The sequence below is a fragment of the Protopterus annectens genome, chromosome 12.part0 (assembly GCF_019279795.1).
Source record: "Protopterus annectens isolate FY-2018-M chromosome 12.part0, PAN1.0, whole genome shotgun sequence".
In the NCBI taxonomy this organism is placed as follows: Eukaryota; Metazoa; Chordata; order Ceratodontiformes; family Protopteridae; genus Protopterus; species Protopterus annectens.
In genome coordinates, this window is record NC_056746.1 from 674962024 (window position 1) to 674987184 (window position 25161).

The following is a 25161-nucleotide window of genomic DNA, read 5'->3' on the forward strand; positions in this document are numbered from 1 at the left end:
GCAACAGCTGAAGAGGCCACAAAAGTACCTCATGAAGAGGATGCTAGGCCCTAAACATGTGTTCTACATGCACAGACTCAAAAAACGCCAGCTATTCTCTGTCTCACATTGTTTACTAAGAGGCAATCTCTGCTTGACTTACAAAGCCATGTCTGACACAGCTCTGTTAAAAATGCTACATCTAAAGAAATCCCAATCACTCTACACCACATGCTCCACAGATCTCAACCTCATTACCACAATCAAAAGAACATGCTGGAGGGACAGGTTCAGAACCCAGAGACTTCCCATGCTCTGGAATAGACTTCCCATACATGTCAAGCAGAGCACCTCACTGGCCATCTTCAAGAGAAATCTTGATGAGTGGATGGGAAATAGAAAGTTCACCCTGTCAATGACTCCAGTGGCTCTACTTGATAGAGGCACTGGGAACTAATGTAAGATGGCACAATGCCAGGACACTTCTATGGGCTAGGCTTGTAAAGGCTCCAGGGCCATTAGCCTAGTACACACTTATGAACCTATGAGCATTCCACCACCAATGGCAAGGTCACCACAGCCGCACACAAGTGAGGGGTCAGAAGGGAAACCACCAGCCGCTGTGGGTGTAGGCAGACATAGGTGTATCCTAGCCAAGAAGCAATGGATAGCACGCACACACTCACCACCTCAGGTGGTAGAACCTTCATTCTGTGTACATACATACAGTAACATTGATGCCAATCAATGCTCACAACCTTAACTTACCATGTAATGGCTGTGTACTGCTAGCATCACAAAGACTCAGATCCAAATTAAAACTTTTGTAACTGCTGGACTTCCAAGGTAAGGATTGAATTTGGAAGAGAAAAATAAATGGCTAAGAACACAAATAAATGCCATACCCTTTCATACTGTTACTTGCTAATGTAGCTAAGTAGAAGATGGTTGATTTTTATGGCAGTGACATCAATATGTGACAGTGCTGACTTATGTCAATAGATGTGCTCTCTATCAGTTAATAGGCCGCATGCAACAAAGATTCAAACATTACAAAATTACAAAAAAACTTTAAGAAAGCAGTGCAATTTTCAAAAGAGCGTAAAAAAACACGTGTATACTAAGCAATCAGTCAGCTATGCACCCTGGGCATCAGACAAAAGACTTATGTATCCCTGAATCCAAAATATAGAAAACAAGGATATGACACAGTCATCATCATTTGCACAGGGTGTTGTTTTGGGGAGGTGGGGGGTAGGAGGCCAAGGCTGAGACAAAAGGTAGTGAGTGTGTGTGAGCAAGAAAGACACACAGGCAGAAATTTGGCTAAAGTATCAAATGGCCACTGTGACAGAATGAGCTGTAAGCCTCACAACTGAACCTTTTAACTGTTATGTGAGTGTGTCTATATGGGCACTCAAGGTGAAACGTCTGTATGTGAGTGCCTGCAAGAACACAGCCGAGCTCTGTACTAGCTCTACATCTTGGCATACTAGACAGGTATGAGCCATGCATGGTAGAGGTGACAGTTCATCGTCATCATCCCCCACTGCAAGAACTGGCTCTGCCAGGAGTTGGACTGGGACATCATGGTCAGATGTGCTGCTGCTACCTGTACTTGACTGATGTCTGCTGGATGAGCTCTCCTCTCGCGTATGCCCAGGACCATGCCCACATGGCCCGCCATGTCTGGGTGTGGACACCTCAATCACTGATGGAGCAGTGGAAGTCATGCCATTATGGGACCGTGTTCAGGCATGGCCATATTGACTAACATCCGATGATGATGCTGACTCATGTCCACGTGGATACCATCCCCTCCCAGCAGACATTCCATCATGGGCACTATCCATTCCATTAAGTCATTCATCCAATCCATTAAATTGGCAACACAGAGGAGGCAGTTATTCATGTCAGCCTGTGCCACCTCTACAACCCTAAGCATGTCCTCGAAGGCCATATAGGAATGTGCCTGTGCCTTCATGATGGCCCTAAACATGTGTTGAGTGGCAAGGAAAGACACACCAGGATCATGTGGAGGGTGGACAGCAGCCTTCCTCTGAGCACCCCTAACAACCCTCCTGTGTGGCACCTTGCCCACACTTTGGCTACATCCAGAGTCAACCAGTACTGAAGCCACAGTAACCACACTACTCTGATCAAGTGTGTCACCCTCCACCTTTCCAATATCTGAGGGTTCACTGGAATAAGGTATTTGTAGGCCTACTGGCTGTGTGTGATAGAAATACAGGGGATGGCTAAATGTCAGCCTCAATGTCAGATTCAACCTCTTCACCCCTCCGACTGTGCCACTGTTTGGCCACCATCATCATCAGAGTCTGCTGATACTCTGACATCAGATGGCAAGAGTTCTACACATCCTCTGTCAGGATCACCTATGATAATAAGCAACAAACAAAAATCACTAAGTAAATGCATCAAGCACACCAGGACCTAACTACTACTCCTCTAAGTCCTTGTGCAACTTGTTGAATAAACAGTGGTGAGTCCTATGTGTAGCATCTGTGGCAAACTTGGCAATTTTATTGTAGCAGGATTCCAGCTTGTTTAGATCAGTTTTACGAAGGATGGTAAGAACTGGAGAGGTATATAGGAGAGTTGACAAGAGGTGGTTGCGGGCAGTGGTAGCTTTTGTGGTTCTGGTTTGAAATTGTTTATTTCTGTAAAGTAGACCTAGTTTCTTATGAACCTTCTTAATGGTTTGAGCAATGTGAATGTTGAATTTCAAGTTGTTGTCAATTTCAACACCTAGCAGTTTAGTACGAGTTATTGGGGTGATCATTTTGTTTTTGGATTCTGTATGAAAAGTTAGGTAGAATGAGGGAGATCTTGCAGGGTGGAAGACAAGGAGCTTCATTTTGTTGGGGTTCAGGATAAGTTGGGAATTGGTGAACCGTGTTTCTAGAGATAGAAATGATTCCTGGGATATGGTGTTGAGATGTTGTAGGGAGGGGGCTACGCATATTAGGGCAGAGTCATCTGCATATTGTATGACAGATGCATGTAGTGTGGCGGTGTGGAGATGATTAGTGAAAGGAGAGAAGAGTAGAGGTCCAAGTATGGAGCCTTGTGAGACCCCTAAGGTCACTGGGAGAAGAGTGCAAAAGTGGTGCTGCCACTGTATGGCCTGCTGATGCCTGATAGGTAGCTTTAGAACCAGGTGATAGAGGAGCTACTAAGGTTAAGAGAGGAGAGCATATTGATGATTTTATTGTGATTTACCATATCAAAGGTTTTGGACAAGAACATAAATATGGCAGATACATATTGTCCATGGTTTCTAAAGTAGTTAACTGTATTTGTAAATGTCATTAGGGCTGTGGTGGTGCTGTGATAGGGGCAAAAACCTTGTTGTATGATTGAAAATAGTTTGTGTGTGAAGGTGGTTCATGAGTTGGGTATGGATGACTCTCTCTAGGATTTTAGATATGAGTGACAGGATGGCAATCAGATGATAATTAGGAAATTTGGTTGATTGTATCCTTTGTGTAAAGGAATAATGTGGGAGATCTTCCAAATAGTAGGTACTAAGCCCTCAGATATTGATCTATTTATGAGTATGGCTACTGGGTAAGCAATTGCATCTGCTGCAATTTTCAGAAAGTCAGACAGGAAAATGTCAGCAGCTAGGGTGGTTGGTTTAAGTTTTTGGAGTAGATTTTTATGGTATCTATGACACTGGTTGAGGTGTAAATTGGTTGGGGCTATTTTGTAAGGTGTTGCTGTGCTGGGGTGTAAGAGGGACAGAGTTGTTGGAGATGTTCTGAGAATTTGCAAGGACTTGAATAGTATCTGTAAAGTATTTATTACATTGTATTGCTATATTATCAGAGGAGGCGGTTGAGGTTGGAGTGGGGGTAGTTGAGTTTCCTGGTAGAAGTATATTATATAACAAACTAATAGTGGTGCCACTGTCACAAATAGTACAGCAGTACACCCACACTCATGACACCCACCTCACACATATAGATAAATGCATATTTCTGACAAATGGTTGCGAATAATCAAATAAAAATGCTTGGCTTACCATGTGCAGATGACTCCACACTTGCTAGGAAGGATTGTCCTGGAAGAAGTTTAGCAAAAGGTAAGGACACATTCACCAGAATTCCAATAACACAGGGGGACGGAATTGTTTTCTATATGTAAATTAACAATACTTTTAACTGAAACTTGGCTGACACATCCACCCAAAGCCCATATGTAATAAACAATGTGCTAACTGTATCAATTTATCAATAGGTTCAACCCAAAAAAAAAAAATTAAACAACATGAACTATTACTTTCAATATTTTACTATACAAGAAAATGTTATAAATTGACATATGTAAGCTTACCTGGAAACTCCTCCTGGCACATACTTGTTCCTCCCAGAAATATCACCAGCAAAAATATCAATCACATGCTGTGCACTTTCCACTGAGATCTCTGGATCTCTGACAATGGACATGAACTCTTTATTTGGTGTCAGTGGTGGCTCTGTAACAGGCTCCCCCCTGTAGCCAGATGTTCACAGGCAACTGCAGCTGCTCTCCACCAGGCTGATGAAATCATATCAATGGCCCTGAGATCATAAGTCCTGATGTGCCCCCCCCCCCCCATGGCATTTAGGTCATTGACTATCTGGTTCCAAATCTGCATTCTGTCAGACATATCCCCACATCCTGTCTCAAGCAGAAAGGCATCATGGTCCCTAAATGCTTGCACAATGATGTCATTTTCTGAGTCACTAAAAGAGGGAACATGTGGATTGGTACACTTGGGTGTCATAAAACACAGAAGGATATAACACATAAATAAGACATAATTAAATTCCTGCTTATATATTTTTTTTATTTATTTTTTCAATATTAACCAATGGAGAGACTCAGGTTGTAAAATTTAAGGTTATGTGGTTGTACCATATCAAACTGACACACAAACCAATGTTTGATCCAAAACAAATAGTAACAATGAAGCAACATAATGTTTACCACAGAAAGAACTGGATGAATACTCAATTTCAAGAACAAACCTCTTGAAACATAACTTTTGTTCTGGCAACACACATATGGTTATCTCCACACCCCCTAAAACAGGCAAATGACAGTTTATACCAAGCAAGGAATAACACATTAGTCAATTGTTATAAATGGTTTTAAAAAATTCTCATAAAATGTGTACACATTTGCAATAGAAAAGTCAATTTTATATGATTGCCAGTCACCTCTTCCTGTGCCCAGCACTCCCCTACAGGTGTCTATGGGCCATCTTAGAAGGCTAACACCCCTGTGGCACTGTCAATATAGGATATTACATTTCACTAAAATAACATAGAAGAGAGTAAGACAACCAGTTGTAACAATAACTCTTGTGATGAAAGTTAATAAAGCTGTCTATCTGAAAAAGTAAAATGCCTGACAAAAATGCCTATGCCAACATGCCAACAGTGAACTTTTAAGGAGTGCATACAGTTAAAAGTTCAATTTTCTAATGTATATATATATATATATATATATATATTTTTTAATTTATTTAATTTATTTATTTATTTAAATGTGTTGACCGGGAGTGTCCGACTGGACGTAGGTCCATTTTCAAGTGGAGGCCCGGGGAGAAAAGCTCCACAGTTAAAATAAACAGACAGTAGTTACATTGGATTATATAGCGATTAACAATTTAACATTGCAATTACTTACAACATATTTACAGATGAAGAACATAGTACATCAGTAGACAACTATAATCTTTATCTGTGAAGTACATAACAGGCATTAACACATGTTACAATGAGAAGTTCCTGTTGTATAATAAGTACTAGGTTATGAGCATCTGAGCTTGCTATAATCAAGGTAGTTAGTGGAGTGGAAAGAAAGGTAGTGGTTAGATGGGGTGGATGATATTAGAGTGGGAGTTGCAAGGGCATAGCCAGCATGTTTTTAGGTGCGCTTTTAGTAAAGTTTTGAAGTGGGTGCATGATGGTATGGAGGTAATTGTGGGTGGAAGGGAGTTCCATAATTTGGCTATGGTGCAAGAGAATAGTGCTTCACCAGCAGAGTTACTGGCTTTAGTGATCTGAAAGTGATTTTTGTTGCTGGATCTTAGTGGTCTGGTGGTGTAATAGGGTTGGAGTAGATTCTGGAGGGATGGGAAATTTAGTGGATGGTTTACTAGTTTGTGGGCGAGTGAGAGTTGATACCACTGAAGGCGGGGAGGGAGTTCAAGCCAGCCCAGTTCAGCAAGTGAGAGACAGTGGTGACTACGGTAGGATGCCCCTGTGGCGAATTTGGCAATTTTGTTGTAGCAGGTCTCTAGCTTGTTAAGATTGTACTGCCTTAGGTTGGTATATATTGGGGAGGCATAAAGTAGGGTGGAGATAAGGTGGGAATTTGTTTTTTGAAATCTTTGCTACTTTGGTGAGAAATTGTTTATTTCTGTATAACGCTCCTAGTTTTTTGTGGATTTTTTTTATGGTCATGGATATGTGAATGTCAAATTTTAGTTTATTGTCTATTTCCACCCCTAGCAATTTGTTCAGTTGGGTATATAGTGGTGTTGTCTTTTGCTGTGATGTTAAAGTGAGAGTTGTTTTGAGTATGTTTGGTGGGTTGGAAGATGAGTAGTTTAGTTTTGTTTGGGTTGAGTATTAATTGGGCATCGGATAACCAAGTTTCAACAGAGGAAAAGGCTTCCTGTGTGACTTTTTGCAGTTTTGGTAGGGACTGGGCTGAGAAGATGATGGCTGAGTCATCTGTGTATTGTATGAGTGTGCCATGTTTGGTGGCAGATACTAGATTATTGGTATAAACAGAGAAGAGTAGGGGTCCAAGGATGGATCCTTGGGGAACCCCTATGGAGACAGGTAGTTGGGGAGATATGTCATTCTGCCATACAATGGATTGTTGGCGGTCAGACAGGTAACTCTGAAACCAGTTGGTGACTGATTGTGAGAAGGATGGGTTATTGAGGACAGAGATAAGTTGTTTGTGTGGGACCATGTCAAATGCTTTAGATAGGTCTAGGAAAGTAGCAGAGGAGAGATAGCATTTGTTTTTATGCTGAAGGATAGTGTTAGTAAAGGAGAGTAAGGCAGTGGTGGTGCTATGGTTTGGTCAGAAACCATGCTGAGTACTGGAAAAGAGATTGTTAGTAACGAGGTAGTCTGAGACCTGAGAGTGTATGCATCTCTTTAATATTTTGGAGAGTGGAGAGAGAATAGCTATGGGGTGGTAATTGGTTAGTTCTGTGGAGGGTCCGCCTTTGTGGAGGGGAATTATATGTGATACTTTCCACAGTGTGGGAACGTAACTTTCTGACAGAGATCGGTTAATCAAGATGGATACTGGGTAGGCCAGAGCATCAGTTGCGATTTGTAGGTATTCACTTGGGAGGTTGTCTGCTGCTAATTTGGTGGGTTTAAGTTTAGTTAAGAGTTTTTTATGTTGGAGGTAGGTACAGGAGAAAAAGAGAAGGCAGTGGGGAGATTACTAGTTGAAAGTGTGGGTTGGAGGGGAGGGGGGTTGTGTTGTCTAGCTAGTGATAGTATGGTTTGGGTGAAGTGTGTGTTGAATGAGGTAGCAATATTTTCTGAGGAGTGAGAGATGTTAGGAGGAGGGATACTGACTTTACCTGGGTGGAGGATGGAGTTTATGGAGGACCAGAATTGTTTGGGGCTGTGTTGTGAGGAGTCTAGCGCAGACTGGTAGTATTGGAATTTGTCCTGTTTTATTAGCTTTTTGACTCTATTGCGTAGTTCTAGGAATTTCTGTCTAGTTGAGGGGGTTTTGGTTTTGTGCCAGTGCTCCCAGGCTTTAGCTCTGTTTTTCATTTCTGACTTAGTGGTTTTCTGTAGCCATGGGGAGGGTTGTGCTTTGGTTCTGGAAAATCTTATGGGGGCATGGTAATTAAGGATGTTCAGGAAGGTAGTATTAAAAAATTTAACTGCGTCATCTAGACTGAGGTACTTTAGAGGATGCCAGTTACATTCTTTGGGGGATGAGATGAATGTGAGTGGGTTAAAGTTTAATTTTTTACGTATTTGACGGTAGATGACAGGTTTAGCTTGGTATAGGTATTTTATGAGTAGGAATGTTGGGGAGTGATCACTGAGGCTATCTGATAAGCAGCCTGTTATTTACGACTGGGGGCTCTTACTGACTAGTATCCAATCCAAGGTAGTGTGCTTGCTGGAGTTTTTATTTATCCTGGTTGGCGACTGGACTAGTTGGGTGAAGCCATGAAAGTTTACATGATGGGTTGGATGGTTGCCAGAACATGATTGCCAGTCAATATTGAAATCACCTAAAATGATGAGGAGATGGTGGGTAGACCAGCTGAGGAGGTTTTCTAGTGGAGGGATGTTTTGGCCAGGTGGGAAGTAGCATCCAATTATGTTGATGTTTTTTTTTATTTTGATGTTGGTATATATTATTTCGTCATTGCCTATTTGTGGAGCTGATGATTTTAAGATTTGGATGTTTAGATGCTGTTTAAATATTATAGCTACACCACCTCCTTTTTTGTTTAGCCGGTCTACTCTTAGTATGCTGTAACCTGTAGGGAGTATTTGCTCACTGGTAATGTGGGGTTTTAGCCAGGTTTCTGTCAGGATGACTACATCTGGGGAGTACAAGTCTATGGTGGCATGGAGTTCATGTACTTTGTTGGATATACTTCTAATATTTAGGCTTAGTAGAAGGAAGTCACTTGGCTTTCTATTGGCTGTAATATGGGAGAAGTTGTGGTTTCTAGTCTGATTATGAGGATTGGGGTTGGAGATGGTAGGGCCAGGGTTGGGGTGGATGTCTCCACTTAGGGCTAGTTTTGATATGCATGAGGTTATTAGTTTTCTCAGTTTTTGAATGTGTTTGTTTATAAGGGGAAACTTTATGATTGTGCTCTGTGGGTAATAGGTATGGTGGGAGGGTTACTATGTTAAGCTGTAGGGATGCTTTATGTTTGAGTAATATAGTTGGTAGAATATTTGGGGGGTGCATAGGGATGGTTCTTGAGCTGGTGGGAGGGGAGCTGAGTGAGGGTAAGGCATGAGTGGTGTTGTGAGTAGTAGTATAGTGGTAGTGGTTGAGTGGGAGAATGATAGAACTTTGGTAGGATGTAAGATATGCAAGGAGAGTGCATGCAGTGAGCATAGGTAAGGTATGCTTGTACATGTTAGTTGAGGAGGTGTGATATTAGTGGGAAGATGGAGGAGGTAGTGTTGGGTTAGCTCTGTGGTTGGCTATTAGAAAGATGGGAGGGGTTTGTGAGTGCAATAAAGGTGGGACCACTGGGGGTGGGAGGGAATAGGGGGCAGGGTGGGGAGCAAAGTGGGTTGTGACCCTGTCAGTTGCTCATATGAGGAGGCTGGAGACAATCAGTTAACAGAGTTAACTGATAAATGAACATATGATAGTGACAATGGTGGTTGTAGTTTTAAAAATGGTGCCTGCCACAGGTAATATTTATTAACTTTGGGCTTGTCTTAAGGTAATAAACAGGGAAGGGGAGGGCAGAGCAAGGGTGTGAGCAGGCAGTTCTTTATACTGCTGCTAATGAGCCAAAGCAAAGACAAGTTTGTGTTTAAGAAACAATCACAATTGACCAAGGACTGCTCTGAAACTGTAAGTCATTTCTTAACCATTTCTCAGGTGGAAAAACAGGATAGCCTTGTATCAGTAGGCTACTGTGGTCTCAGTTTAAATTAACACACAGTATTGATCAGTTATGGATACTATTTACTAACAGAAGGGAATAAGAGAGAAAGTGGAAGATGTGTGTGTGTGTGTGTGTGTGTGTGTGTGTGTGTGTGTGTGTGTGTTAGTGTATATATATATATATATATATATATATATATATATATATATATATATATATATATATATATATATATATACATATATATATATATATATATAGATATATATATATATTTAAATAAAATAAATAAAAAGTGATTGAAAGCGCTAATTTCATTTGTCTGAGTTTGGTTATTTGATGGACATTTGCAGATGGGTGTTTTAAGTTTAAAATATTTTCCTTGTAACATGATCAAATATTTTTTTTCTTTTATTTATTTAACATTTGTTAACCAGGAAAGTCCAACATGGAAGAAAGCCAATTTTCACCGAAGGCCCAGGGAGAAACACTCCAGATGCATGTCTTTTTATAATAAAACTAGGTGAAATGTACTTGAAAAATACAATCATACCTTAGCAAGATCAGAAAACTTCTGTGCAGCTGAATCCAAATTAATAGAAATCTTCTTCAGAGTTCTCTACATACGCAACTCTCCTCGCCTTCATGTTTCCTAGCTACATGGTTATCTTTTTATAGTGTAGATTCAGGCCACTGAGCATGGTGAAGATGAAAATGAGGTGTGAACTCATTAAAATTGCTGAATGCCAAACTTTTGACTCCGTGTAGCAGGTGTAAACTTAGTGTTGGGAATACCTCAGTTTTAGCTGCTAAAGGATTGCAACTGTGAATGATTACTGGTAGAAAGAAGGAAAACACAACAGCAATTCAGACTTCCTTACCTGTAGTGGGTGTGTTACCTAGGATACACTTACAAAGTGTAGAAGTAATTGTAGCAAGCTTTTAAATGGAAGTGAGCAGCACACATTTCTCATTTTTTGTTCACTAATAGCCAAACTCTGCTGCCTTTGTTGAAACTGTATATTACTGTTATGTAGTGTTTTCATACATGTTAAAGACAATGATACAAAATGCCCTACAGACTGAATGTCTGAGAGTACAGCACAGATAAGAGAAGAAAAAACACAATAAAAAGAGAAGACAGAGCTGTATAGGTGCAAACAATTCTCATAAATGGTTGTGTGATCAGTCATTTTACTAAATATGTAAGTAATACATGTACAAACAAGTGACAGTGTACAAGTGTTATATGTCTTGCTAACACTGTGTTGGAATTGGGACTTGCTTGTATGTACAATGATTTGCATTCTTGCTGCAAAGCTGTTTCTGTTGAAAAGAGATAAGACACCCTTACTGTGTTTTGTAGGTTTATTAGTCTGACAATTCAAATCCAGGTTGTGTACAAATCTGTAATGTGTGTTACAATGCATTCTATATTTATTTATTTATTTATAATATTAATATTTATGTGGCAAGAGGCTTAGAACAAACACAGCGAAATGTATAAATACATTTAATGTAAGTTAATTCTATGATAAAGACTGCATAAATTACAGCTGGGAATCAAGTGTGTGTGCAGCACAGTTGGTAAACACAATGAAGCACACAGTATATAGTATAGTTAGATCATGATTCAAGTTTCACATTTATCTTTTAATGATGAAACCTTATAAACACTTGTTACAAGAATAATGCGCATTAAGATTTGCTTACCTTCATGCAAACATGGTCTAGTGGCCCAGACAACAAGAGAACATTGTCAGTTTCAAAAAGGATACATTGTTACCTCTTTTGCTTTCCATCTTGAAAACCAGTTAAGCAGCATTGTGCGACGGTCCACAACTGCAGGTTCAGAACACCTACAAACAAAAGGCAGACACTTGTCGGTTTCAAAAAGGATACATTGTTTCATCCTTTGCTTTATATCACTCAAACCCTATTAAGCAGTATTGAGTGACAGTCCACACTGCAGATACCAAGGAGACAATTGTCAATTTCAAAATGAATACATTCTATCATATGTTGTTTACTGGCGTGCAAACATGATAAGCAGTATTGCATGGCAGTCAGCACACATACTTAGTAATCAATGTGAAAATATACAGCTGCTGCCTAGTTGTTCCTGTGGCATCAGGTATAACTTAAGGGCTACAATACAGGTGACCCAGGGTTCTAATACAGCAAAATCCAAAGTCTTATTACCGCTGCTCCAGTTTACGTTATATAAAAATTAACATTAGAAAAATAATTACACAGAAATAACTATCTTTAACAGGTGCATTGGGCGTTCACAACATATCAGATATATATACTAAAAGTGTAAGTATGACTAGCAGGAGAATTGTTGTTTTACAAGTAAACATTTATTTTCTGAACTTTCATGTCACACACATACATGGTTAAACACTCAACTCTTTAATGTATATGTATAACTAATAAGCAGGTCTAACAAACAAGGTCTCAGCTGCTATGAGCACTCTGCACAGTAATGACTGTCAAGAATACAGTTAAAGCTCTGCTTTCCCTGTGGCAACTGGTATAAGATAATGCTCACAACACATATGAGCCATGGTTCTAATCTAGCACACTCCCAATTTTATTAATGGCTATCCACTCATTTTTCAAAAAATAAAGACTGTAAATATAATTATAAATTGCAATAACTATGTATAGCACTGGAGCTCATATGAATTATGTGTGTGACTGAGGTTATACTGACAATTATGTTTCTGCAATTTTAATTCTCTTTTCTGGCCTTGCATGGACTTTATGCTTCAATGATAGTCATATACACACATGAATTCATAAACCAGGATCTTGTCAGGTCACACACATACATCATTAACTCCTCAATCTGTCATGTGTATTTGTGAGCATATCTGACAAGCACTTCTTCTGTGGATGTTGTTTCTTTTGGCTTTTCCCAGTTTGGGGTCGCCACAGTGGAACTCCGGTCCGCTAATGATTGGTAGTTGATTTTTATGTGCCGAGTTACCAGCCCTGATGCACAACCTTCAACGAAGGTACGCCCATTCATGCATGTCTCCACGCAGAAGACGCTCTAGCTGAGAATCGAACCGGACAGCATCTTACTGTGAGGCGACACCACTACCACAGCACCACCTTCTGTGGTAAGGATAAAAAATGCCTATGTAGTTTTAAATAGGCTTGAACCCCACATCGTACAAATTACTTTTATCAGTGTGTAAAGACACAGAAAAGTGTCAGGTCATAACATTTATATTCCAAATACATCTGCAAAGTTAAATCAACTAACAGGCAGCATCAAAACCAAAAACTAATGTCAGTTGTCGCATTACACTTCTTAGCTCATAAACTGCCTTCCATTTTATTTAACAGCGCTCAAAAGTGGTTGGCATGGTTGTTCTGGTTTGCTCAACAGCTGTAAAACACAATATCTAAAACTGGCAAGAAAACACTTTGTTACTGTTTGACATGTACAGACATGCCATGAGCTAGAAGGAACGGTTGCCCGATTTAGGGCTCAAAGCTGGGGTGTAGAGGTGTCCAGAATGTTCACTGGACTCTTTGTAAACCACCACAGCCATAGGCTACTGCTGAGGGACTATACTGGGTCTCAATATAAATTAGAGGCTTACAATACTCTGTCCAAGACTGTATCCAGTGCAACTGGCATTCCATGCACTAGACAGCCATGCAGACACTGCTATAACAACCTGAACAGGTGCAAGCAGAAACAACTTAACCAGTGGCTGGATGAGTTTAGGACTGCTGACATCCCACAGTTTTGTAAGTATACAGATAAAGATACTTTAAATTAGATAGAAAGCTGGATATAGCCATGACTGGTATGCAAAATGCTCTTCGCTTTTTCTCCTCTTTTTTTCTTTTACAGCCACCCAGGAGATAGCAGTGAACAGAGATGCCCATGCTGAGTGTTTGGAAAGACTGAGAGAAGCAAGGGTTATGTATGCAGCATAACATAATATTATTTTATCTAAAGTATTGCTCTTGTACACATTATTATCAAATTAAGTATGCATACCTTGACTGTAAAATCAAGTATGCATGCTTCAGTCTGTAGTTCAAGCCAACTGCAGGAGTCAGCTGTAATAGTGTATTCAGATGCTGCGGGTTCAAATCCCACAGATAATAAATGTATAGTAAAATAATTTTAATATATTACATAATTTCACCAAAATTGCCATACATGCCATGGTGTTAATTTAATCTGTATTATTTGATCAAGTATATGTGCAATATTTGCATATTGTAAGTATTACCTGGAACAATCATCAGTCATAATTTGTAGTTTGTAGCTGATACAAGCTTTGATATTTTTATGGTAATATTTAGAAGCGTGGAAAGCAATGTGTTCAATGCTGCCTGCAGTGGCAAAGGCTGCATTTAGAAGCTTGCTTATTTCATAAACTCATACCGAGACACATGAGAGTTCTAAGGATGCCTACATATGGGAATCAGTATCCAGATTTGCTGAGGAAATGGTAGGCCTTGAATCTTGAACTGGGGTTTAACTATTTAAGACTGCTGATTGAACATTTTAAACCCATAAAGTCAGCTGTTTTATAAGAGCTTAACTCTGATTTCAGCAAGACTGACAGCTATACAGCCTCACTGTCTTGTAAGTATTATTAAATTAGATGATCTCATCTTAGACATAGCTGATTTTGCTAAGCACTTGCAGGAGGTCAACAGCATGAAATTACCACGAGATTTTGCTGATTTTCAAAATGGCTGCATATTTGCATAGCCAAAGACTGATTCTGTTCAATGATCTGCTTCCAAAGATAAAAGGGATACTGCTAGTTCTGCACCTATTTCCGAGAACTCAGTTGCTGGTGGGAGCTCAATGAATGTACACTTTCAAGCTACAGCAACAAATCCACTTGCTCCCCCTCCCCCTTCTTCTACTTTGAGAGAAGGAGTTACAGCAAATCTGGCAAGCGGAAATGTACCCAATAATATTATTCAGTCAGCAAAAATTGACAATCTATTTGGTATGGGCAATTTTTTTTTTATACATGCACCTACCAGAAACTTTACCTGTCAAAGAAAAGAGAGATCACTCACAGAGCAGAGGCAGGCAGGTTCAGAAAAGGACATTGATGGCTAGGCAGCTGGATCTTGGTCCAGCTATACAGAGAAAGATTCCACAGACTTAATTGTGAATATACCCTCCATTATTTTAACAAATGAACAGTAAGTATGAATAATGGGCCTTTCTTTTATTCCTTCCAAAGGCTCTTCTTTGTGTGATGTACTCACTGATTTGAGATTATTTGTCCAGAGTATTTCTTTGATACTGATGTATGGTTTTAAACTCCAGTGTTCAGACTTATGTTTTTAAGAGACCTAGTCAAATTGTCCTGGTCAATCCACTATTGGTTGAGACTTTTTTGATACTTTGTGAACAAGATAAATGTAAGTTGTTGTGAAGTAAACATTGTAGAGATGTTTTTACCCTTACAGAAACACAGTTTAATGCCCTAATGGATTTAATTTAGATGGAACATGTATATATTAGACTGCTGACAAAGGGGGCACCATAGTTGCGATGGACACCTCTAGATACATTGGGAGCATGTGTAACATACTATTTGATAGTTTTACTTATGCTGTTTGCTCTAAATCTGACATTGATAAATGGCGTACTACTAAAAATCCATTAGATCACTTAATTTTCAGACAACTAAGAAATAATACTAAAAAAGCCATAATGCTAGATAAAAAGAACTTTTACCTCCAAATACAGCAAACCCATCAAAATAAACCTCAAATGTTTTGGAACAGTATTAACAAACTTCTTCACCCAGGACAATCAACCACCCCTAACCCTCTAGGCTCCAACCCAGATAATCCCATTCACACTGCCAACTCCTTTAATTCCTTCTTTACCAATGCCATCCAATCTCTTGCTAGCCATCTTTCACCAGACACCACAAATCTGCCTAAATCATCTTTAAATCCTCCTCCATCCTTTCAATTGCAACCAGTGTCTACTTCTAGTATATGCTCTCTTCTACTAAAACTTAAACCTTCCACCCCTTCTGCTGACCAACTCCCAGGAGAATACCTCCAAATTGGAGCCAAATCCATTGCCTACCCTATATCTATCCTTATCAATAGAACCATTAGTGAAGGAAATATCCCATTCATCTGGAAAATTTCTTGCATTATTCCTCTACACAAAGGTGGGAACTCTAATGAATTCTCTAACTTTTGTCCTATAGCCTTGCTATCTCCTCTGGCAAAAATTATGGAAAAATGTATCCAGAAGCAACTTCTAAACCACCTTCTCCAAAATAAGCTACTGGCAAACTGTCAACATGGTTTCAGACCTCACCACAGTACCACCACTGCCTTGCTATCATTTACAGATTGTATTAACAATAATTGTAACAACAGTTTTCTTTCCTCTGCAGTATTCGTTGATTTATCCAAAGCTTTCGACATGGTTCATCACCAGCTGCTCTTGCAAATTATGAAATCTCCATCACTAGACCCATTAGCCATCAACTGGTTCAAATCTTACCTAGATAACAGAAAACAAGCAGTTCTCTGACACAATAATCTTTCTAATTTCCTTCCCATCTCCCTTGGTGTCCCTCAGGGCTCCATATTAGGGCTGCTCCTATTTTCCATCTATATTAATGATCTTCAGTCAGTAATTCCACATTCTATCTGCATTCAGTATGCAGATGACTCCACTATTATCTGCTCAGCTACTTCTCAAATTGATCTGCAGACCATCACCCAGAATGCATTTAATACTGTTGAACAATGGTTTACAAACCGCTGCCTCCTACTAAATCCAAAGAAAACTAAACTGCTACTCTTCTCCCCAACCCGCAAGTCCACCCCTACACATTTTACACTTACATCTAACAATGGTACTATTATCTCTCCAGACCTAACTACCAAACTCCTAGGAATATCTATAGAAAACAACCTCAACTTTAACACACATATTAACAGTACAATAAAAACAGTCAACAAGAAACTTGGATCCCTCTATAGAATCAAACCCTTTCTTACTCTAGCAGCCAGGACTGCTATAGCCAGAACTCATCTCATCTCTACTCTTCTCTATGCCTCACCCATTTATACAAACCTTTCTAAAGCCAACATTAACAAGTTGACTGTATCCTATAATAATATTACCAGATTTGCTGCTGCCACTCCTTTCCGTACCCATCACTGTCTAAATCTTAAACAACTTGATTGGTTAGAGTTTCTACACTATCTGCACTTTTCACAGCTTACTATTGCCCACAAAACCCTGTATCAACCCTCCAATACTACTATTCTTTCAAGCCTACTTACCCTCTACCACAATCCTAAAAACATACTCTCTTCTAATAAACTTCTGTTTAACACCTGCAGATCCAACAATTTAGCAGGTGACTCCCTCTTCTGTAATACCATTGGTAAGCTATGAATCTACTACCCACTGAACTCACAACTCTCTCCTCTCATACAGTGTTTCAAAAAGAAGCTCAAGCTTTATCTCATGACACACTGGCTATGTTCCTGTACTATCCCTGACTAACTGCTGTTTCTTCTCACTAATAACCACCTGCCTCAACTAGCCTTCCCTACGAGATCTGCTTATTATGTATCTTTGACTGAATTCTTCATATATACACCTATATCTCATCATTGTTTACTGCTCTGGCCATGCTTAATGGTAGTGTAGCAGTTAACATTGCAAAAAAGAAAAACAAAAACTGTTTCCCCCTATTCTATACAAATCAGCTCTAATCAATACTATTTTCTATATTGTTTTTAGTGTACAACTTATTGGTACTTCTTCCTTGATTGTATTTTGCATGTGTTCTTCTGCATACTTTTTCAAGTTTGTACTTAATATGGGTTTTTATTGTATATTGTTTTATTGTATATTGCTTGTTGTGTTGCACATGGAGCTTTTCTCCCCGGGCCTCTACTGAAAATGGACATGTATCCAGCTAGACTAGCCCGGTCAACAAATGTAAAATAAATAAATAAAATAAAAAATAAATGATAAGTTGTTATCAAGAATTTGTTCTAATTTACATAATTTGTTGATGGAAAGTAGCATTAATAAGGAATTGTTTGAATATTTTCTGATTGAATATCCTACCATTCCTATATTACATGGCCTCCCCAAAATTCATAAATCCCTGGAAAATCCTCAGATGAGCTTTTGTCTCTGGCCATGGCTGGGCAACTGAGCCCTTCTCTATCTATCTATCTATCTATGTTGAAAAGCAACTGCGACCAGTATTAGCTAAAGTTAACACTGTTCTTAGAGATACTAAGAACTTTTTAACATCTTTATTTGAGTGGTCCAGTACCAACAGCAGTGACAATTTTCTGTTGGATACAGTCGATGTGGTATCATTTTTCACAGTCATACCCAGTGACACAGGGATTGAATTTGATACTCTATTTTTGTCTAAATATTCTGATTATTGTGCAGGACATATTTATCTAATAAGCATACTTCTTGATTTGATTTTGAACAAGAATGTTTTCACTTTTAATGATCAGCTATACAAGTAGAGGGTGGGTGTAGTGATGAGCACTCATTGCGCCAATAGCTATGCACTTGAACTGAGAATACTGAGTTTTTAGATGTTAAAATCACCAAGAAAGTGAATGGTTTAGACACTCAAGTTTACAAAAAAATCTTGTAAAAAATGTAGTATTTTACATAGGCAGAGTATGCACCCACAATATATTCCTAGGGATGTTTTGAAAGGACAGTTCCTTAGCTATGCCAGGCTCAATGCAGATGATGAATGTATGGTATCTGCTTTTGGTGAGCTGGCACATGATTTTAGTAGCAGAGGCTACCAAGAGCATGAAATATATGTAGCACCACAAGGGGTTCTATCTAATAAAAATGCCCAGGCCAATCCATATTTCTCTCATCAAGACCCAGAGGCTAAGAGTTCTAGAGTGTCACAAGGAGACACTCTGATAATTAATATTACCGTCTCTAATGATGTTAGGTCTGTCTGTGAAATTATTAAAAAACACTGGTATGTCCTTACATGTGATGATAGAAACAAAACTATTTTAGGTGAGGTTCCTAAATTTTGTTTTAAGAACAATACTTCTTTGAAGAAATATGTTGTGCTATAAACCTGCTCAAAAGAAACCATGGATTACTGATACAATAGGAGCTTACCCTTGTAAAGACTATGTGTCAGTTTATTGAAACTACTGATTTGAGCATCCTGAGACTAAGCAGGTTTATAAATTCAGTTTCTTTGCAAATTATAAAAGATGTAATCTTGTTTATTTAGCTAGGTGCACTGTTTGTAAAAGTTTTTTTATGTTAATAAAACTAATAGAGCTTTGAAAGATCATGTATGTGAAAACATTTATGATGTGTCTAGAAAAGATAAACAAAATGCATTGCCAAAACATATTTTAGCTGCAGGAAGTACCCATATGTTTAAATTTATTGTGCTACAACTTTTTAATGTCAGCATTAGAGGTGATGATGCCAGCACTAAAACAGAATGCATTGAAACTAAATGGATCACACTGAGCTGAATTGAAGAAGGGCACTGACCACAATTCTGATTTGTGATATAAAACAATACATATCCTTTTCTTGCTTATTTTTACTATTTATTACTTATTCTAACCATTTATAGCACTTTTTATTGTCTGCTGCCTATATTTTACTGTATTTTATTGCTATAAACTAATCTGCACTGTTGTACTGAAATTGTTTGCCTTACAGGGCCTGCACTCATTGGTTCTTCTGAGCTTTTTTAAATTTTTTTTCAGATTTGCACCTTCTGGTATTTAAGCACCACCCTTGAGAGGATTTCAGCTTATTCACACTGAGCTGAATGGAGGAGGGGCATTGACCATAACTCTGATCTGTGGTATAAAACAATAAGTATCCTGTTTTTTTGCCTATTTTTATTAGTTATTGTTTATTCTAACCATTTATAGCACTTTTTATCGTCTGCTGCCTACTTTTTACTGCATTGTATTGCTATAAACTAATATACACTGTTGTACTGAAATTGTCTGCCTTACAGGCCTGTTAAATCACTTTTGTTACTGTCACACTGCTTGTAAATCTTTTTTAGCTAGTTTCACTGTGTGAAAGGTATTAACTGGACATTTTCTCCATTTGTTAAGCATCTGTTTGTTCTGATTTTCTGCCAAGAAGTGTATGATATAACTGATTTGTTTGCAGTTAAAAGCATTCTCTAGCATCTCCTTGCTCCTTTACCTGTTTTAAAACTTTCATTTAGTGTCTCAATGCTGTTTTTCTGCTGTGATAAACATTTCTGTAGTGTTTTCTGCCTAAAATAATGTAGCTACTAGCTGTAGTATAGCCCAGTTCAGGTTTGCTGTCTCTCGGCCTGGTTGTTTGTTTGGAGTGGCTGTTTGTTCTAAGCACATTTTCCATGCCATCGTGGATTAGCGGAAGCCATTCTTCACTTTAGTGAGAGGATTGTGTTGATTGGCCACTGTCTGGTAAAAGTTGGCTGGTCTAGGGCTTGGAGTAAGCAGTCATTCATTCTTTTGAGTTTTTTAAAGTTTTTTCAGATTTTACCTTTTGGTATTTAAACCCTACCCTTTGGGGGATTTCAGCTTATTCATACTGAGCTGAACAGAGGAGGGGCACTGACCACAACTCTGATCTGTGATATAAAACAATATGTATCCTGCTTTTTTTGCTTATTTTTACTAATTATTGCTTATTCTAATCATTTATAGCACTTTTTATTGTCTGCTGCCTACTTTGTACTGCATTTTGTTGCTATAAACTAATCTGCACTGTTGTACTGAAGTTGTCTGCTTTACATGGCCTGTTAAATCACTTTTGTTACTGTCACACTGTTTGTCAAGCTTTTTAGCTTTAGCTTTTTTTTTTACTGTGAGCAAGGTATTAACTGGAAATCCTATCCATTTGTTAAGCATCTGTTAATTTGTTCTGATTTCCTGCCAATGAGTGTACCATATAACTGATTTGTTTGTAGTTAAAAGCATTCTCTAGAGTCTCTTTGCTCCTTTATCTGTTTAAAACTTTAATGTAGTGTCTCACTGCTGTTTATCTACTGTTATAATCATTTCTGTAGTGTTTTCTGCCTAAAATAGTGTAGCTAGTAATGTAGCATAGCCCTGTTCAGATTTGCTGTCTCTTGGCCTGGTTGCTTGCTTTCAGTGGCTGTTTGTTCTGAGCACATTTCCAGGCCATCTTGGATTAGCAGAAGCCATTCTTCACTTTAGTGAGAGGATTGTTTTGATTGGCCACTGGGTGATAAAGGTTGGCTGGTCTAGGGCTTGGAGTAAGCACTTTTGAGCTTTTTTTATGTTAATTCAGATTTGTACCTTCTGGTATTTAAGCCCTACCCTTGAGAGGATTTCAGCGTATTCAATCTGAGCTGAATGGAGGAGGGGCACTTACCATAACTCTGATCTGTGGTATAAAACAATAAGTATCCTGTTTTTTTGTTTTGCTTATTTTACTAGTTATTGCTTATTCTAACCATTTATAGCACTTTTATTGTCTGCTGCCTACTTTTTACTGTATTGTACTGCTATGAACTAATCTGTACTGTTGTACTGAAATTGTCTACCTTACAGGACCTGTTAAATCAATTTTGTTACTGTCACACTGTTTGTAAAGCTTTTTTAGCTAGTTTCACTGTGTGAAAGGTATTAACTGGATTTTTTTTCCATTTAAGCATATGTTTGTTTGTTCTGATTTCCTGCCAAGGAGTGTGTAATATAACTGATTTGTTTTCAATGAAAAGCATTCTCTAGCATCTGCTTGCTCCTTTATCTGTTTAAAACTTTCATTTAGTGTCTCAATGCTGTTTGTCTGCTGTGATAAACATTTCTGTAGTGTTTTCTGCTTAAAATGTGTAGCTAGTAGCTGTAGCATAGCCCAATTCAGGTTTGCTGTCTCTGGGCCTGGTTGTTTATTTGCAGTGGCTGTTTATTCTAAGCCAATTTTCCAGGCCATCTTTCACTTTAGTGAGAGGATTTTGTTGATTGGCCACTGGCTGGTAAAGGTTGCTTTGTCTAGGGCTTTGAGTAAGCACTCATTGGTTCTTTTGAGCTTTTTAAAGTTGTTTTAGGCTTGTACCTTCTGGTATTTAAGCCCTACCCTTGAGAGGATTTCAACTTATTCACACTGAGCTGAATGGAGGAGGGACACTGACCACAACTCTGATCTGTGATATAAAACAATATGTATCCTATTTTTTGCTTATTTTTACTAGTTATTGCATATTCTAACCTTTTATAGCAGTTTTTATTGTCTGCTGCCTACTTTATACTGTTTTTTATTGCCATAAACTAATCTCCACTGTTGTACTGGAATTGTCTGCCTTACAGGGCCTGTTAAATCGCTTGTGTTACTATCACACTGCTTGTAAAGCTATTTTAGCTAGTTTTACTGTATGAAAGGTATTAACTGGAAAATTGCCTCTATTTGTTAAGCATCTGCTTGTATGTTCTGATGTCCTGCCAAGGAGTGTACCATTTATTTGTTTGCAGTTAAAAGCATTCTCTAGACTCTCCTTGCTCCTTTATCAGTGTACACCTTTCATTTAATGTCTCACTGTTGTTTTTCTGTTGTGAAAAACATTTAGTATTTTCTGCCTAAAATAGTGTAGCTAATAGCTGCAGCATAGTTTCCCACCCTTCTTATTGTTGTCTTGTTCTTATACTTGGTGGCTTTGCAGTTGCCCGCCCCTACCGTAAATTTGATTTGGAACTTTCCTCCCAGACCAGTGTTATTAGCTCATTCTACCTCATACAGAGAGAAAATTTGGCACTGCCAATCCCCTTATTTTCTTAACCTTGAATTAATTTCTGTTCCTCCTTTCTCCCTTTCCACTTTACTAAAAAAAAAAAACAAAAACAAATGTTATTCAGCTGCTTTTGCAATATTTCTGTTTCCTCCTCCTAGTCTATTACTTCATTTTGTTTTTTCTGTTACTTGTTCTCTAAAGTGCCCAATTGCATCTTCTCTGCTGCATTTACTACTGTTTGGTTTTAGCCTGTTTAATTTTTAAGTGTTATTCTAAGCCTCTTAATTTTGGTTTAAGCATTTGAGCTTTAGGCCTACCCCTTAGCTCTCCCTGGCCTATCTCTTTCAGATTCTGACAAATATGGATGGACAATTTGCTATGGTTTCTCCTGACAGCTGATTGATATAGGCATCCTAAGACAGTGTAGCAACTGTCTCATGTACACAGACAACCATCTACTACTACCACCTAGGAACACAATTTGTGAGATATGTAATTACATAAAGAAGCTAGAGTTTATGCTCTCTCCCTCACAATCCAGTATATCTGACACTGAGAAGGTTGTCAACACAATCACTACACCTCAAACACCACCAACAACTATACAACACACACCCACATATGCAGAGGTTCTCAACAAAAACAAACTCAAACAAAGAAGACCTCAGAGGCAAGAACACATGCGAACCCCACAACCCTCCACACCACATATGATACATAGTCCACACACCAGTGTCTTGCAACCACTAAGGCCTACCCATTAACTCAACATATTAGTCATAGAAGACTCCATTGTGAGACACACAGATGTGCCTCTCACTAGGCTAGATAAGGAGAAAGTCATAGTTGTTTGTCAGGTGCCAGAATCTGCCATATCACAGACGAACTCAAGTCACTCAACAACAGGTACTGTTATGACTCTGTCATAGTCCATGTTGGTGTGAATGACTTGAGACATACCTCCCTGGACTATATGAAGAGAGACATGATTGAGTGCACTGAATATGTATCCCAGGCAGGTATGTCCCTAGCCTAATGCAGTATTCTACCATCACCCATGATGCCTCAATACAAACAGAAAATGATTGACTTTAACAATTGGCTTACCTTCTGGTGTCATTCCAGGGGGATCTAGTACCTGACAGCCTGGGAAGATATGATCGACAGACCACGATGCTAGAGATGGCCTGCATCTGTCTCACTTGAGCTTCAGGCTTCTGGCTAAGGCCCTTGCTTTCCTCATAGTGCATTTTTTAGGAAAAGTCATGAGGTCAATACTAACAACATAAAAATTACAACAAAACGCAAATGAAAGGTCATGCTGCTATATGTTAGGAGTCTAAAGATGAAACTGTACTCATTGCAAGCATTCTTAACCCTAGAAGATCCTGTCATTTGTGTAGTCACAGAAACCTGGTTCAAAGCTGCTGAGAGCATCCCAGCCTTACCTGGTTACTCATCCTATCACACATTCAGACCCCAAACTGTGGGAAGCAAAGCCAAAGGATGTGGTGTTTCAATATATATTAAAGACACACACACCTCCAGGTTGGTCAAACATATGACACACAAGAGACACTACAGGTGCAGTTAACAGTTGACAATACCCCTATTCAAATTATAGCTAGCTACAGGCCCCCAAATGTGACTCAAGATGCCCACTCCACCTATCTGGGCCTCTTCAAATATATCAAGATTCAACCCTTTATTCTGATCCTGGGTGACTTTAATTACCCAACTATAGACTGGAAAAACTACTCATGCCAGAACATAAATGCTCAGAGATTCCTCAATTTTATCAATGCAAATCCCTTGGAACAGCTAGTTGATACGCCGACAAGAGGTGATAATATCTTGGACTTGGTATTAACCAAAATGAGTAACCATTGCAGCAGCCTTACAATGTCATCCTCCCTGGTAAGATCTGACCAGCGGTCACTTTCAAAGTCACCATCTCCCCTGACCCCCCTCTAGCTAGGTTCAAACAAAAAAACTTCTTCAAATCTGATTACAACTTCCTGAGGGATGGTATAAACAGGTTCACAGCCCCCTCCCTCTCTGTAGGAACTTGCACCAATGTCCAAATTTACACCAAAGTACTATACGAGCATTTATATAGCTGCATGGAATCAGGGATACCTGACAGGACAAAATCATCCTCCGCAAGGAAGAGTAAACCTGTCTGGTGGACATCTTCAATAAATAAACTATATAACAAAAGGAAACAAATTGCTGACCAGTACCAAGAAGGAGCAGGTGCCCAATTGGAAGCAACCTCTCCTTAGCCTGAACAAGGAAATGATAAGCACTAGTGAAATCCTCTAAAGTCAACTTTGAGTCCAAATTGGCCATATCTACTAGAGACAATCATAAGGCCTTCTTCACCTATGTCCACAATCCCTCAAATGAAGCACCCAGATCTGTTCAGAACTGGTGCTCAAGGACACCACATACAAAAATGCTGTATATATAGCCAATCTATTGGCTGACAGATTCAGTGAAAACTTCTCCCCCGCTGTCCCCCCAATCAGTAATTCAGGACATCCTCAGTACCTGCCCCCAACCCCTTATCTCTAGGGAACAGGTCATCACTGCCCTCTCAAAGGCAAAAAATACAGCTTCCATGGGACCCAGTAACATCCCAGGCTGCATCTTACATGAATTCAGGCATGAACTTGCAGCACCATTATGCACTCTATTCAACCAAAGCCCGAGTACTAGCTTTGTTCCAGCAAGTGGAGGCTA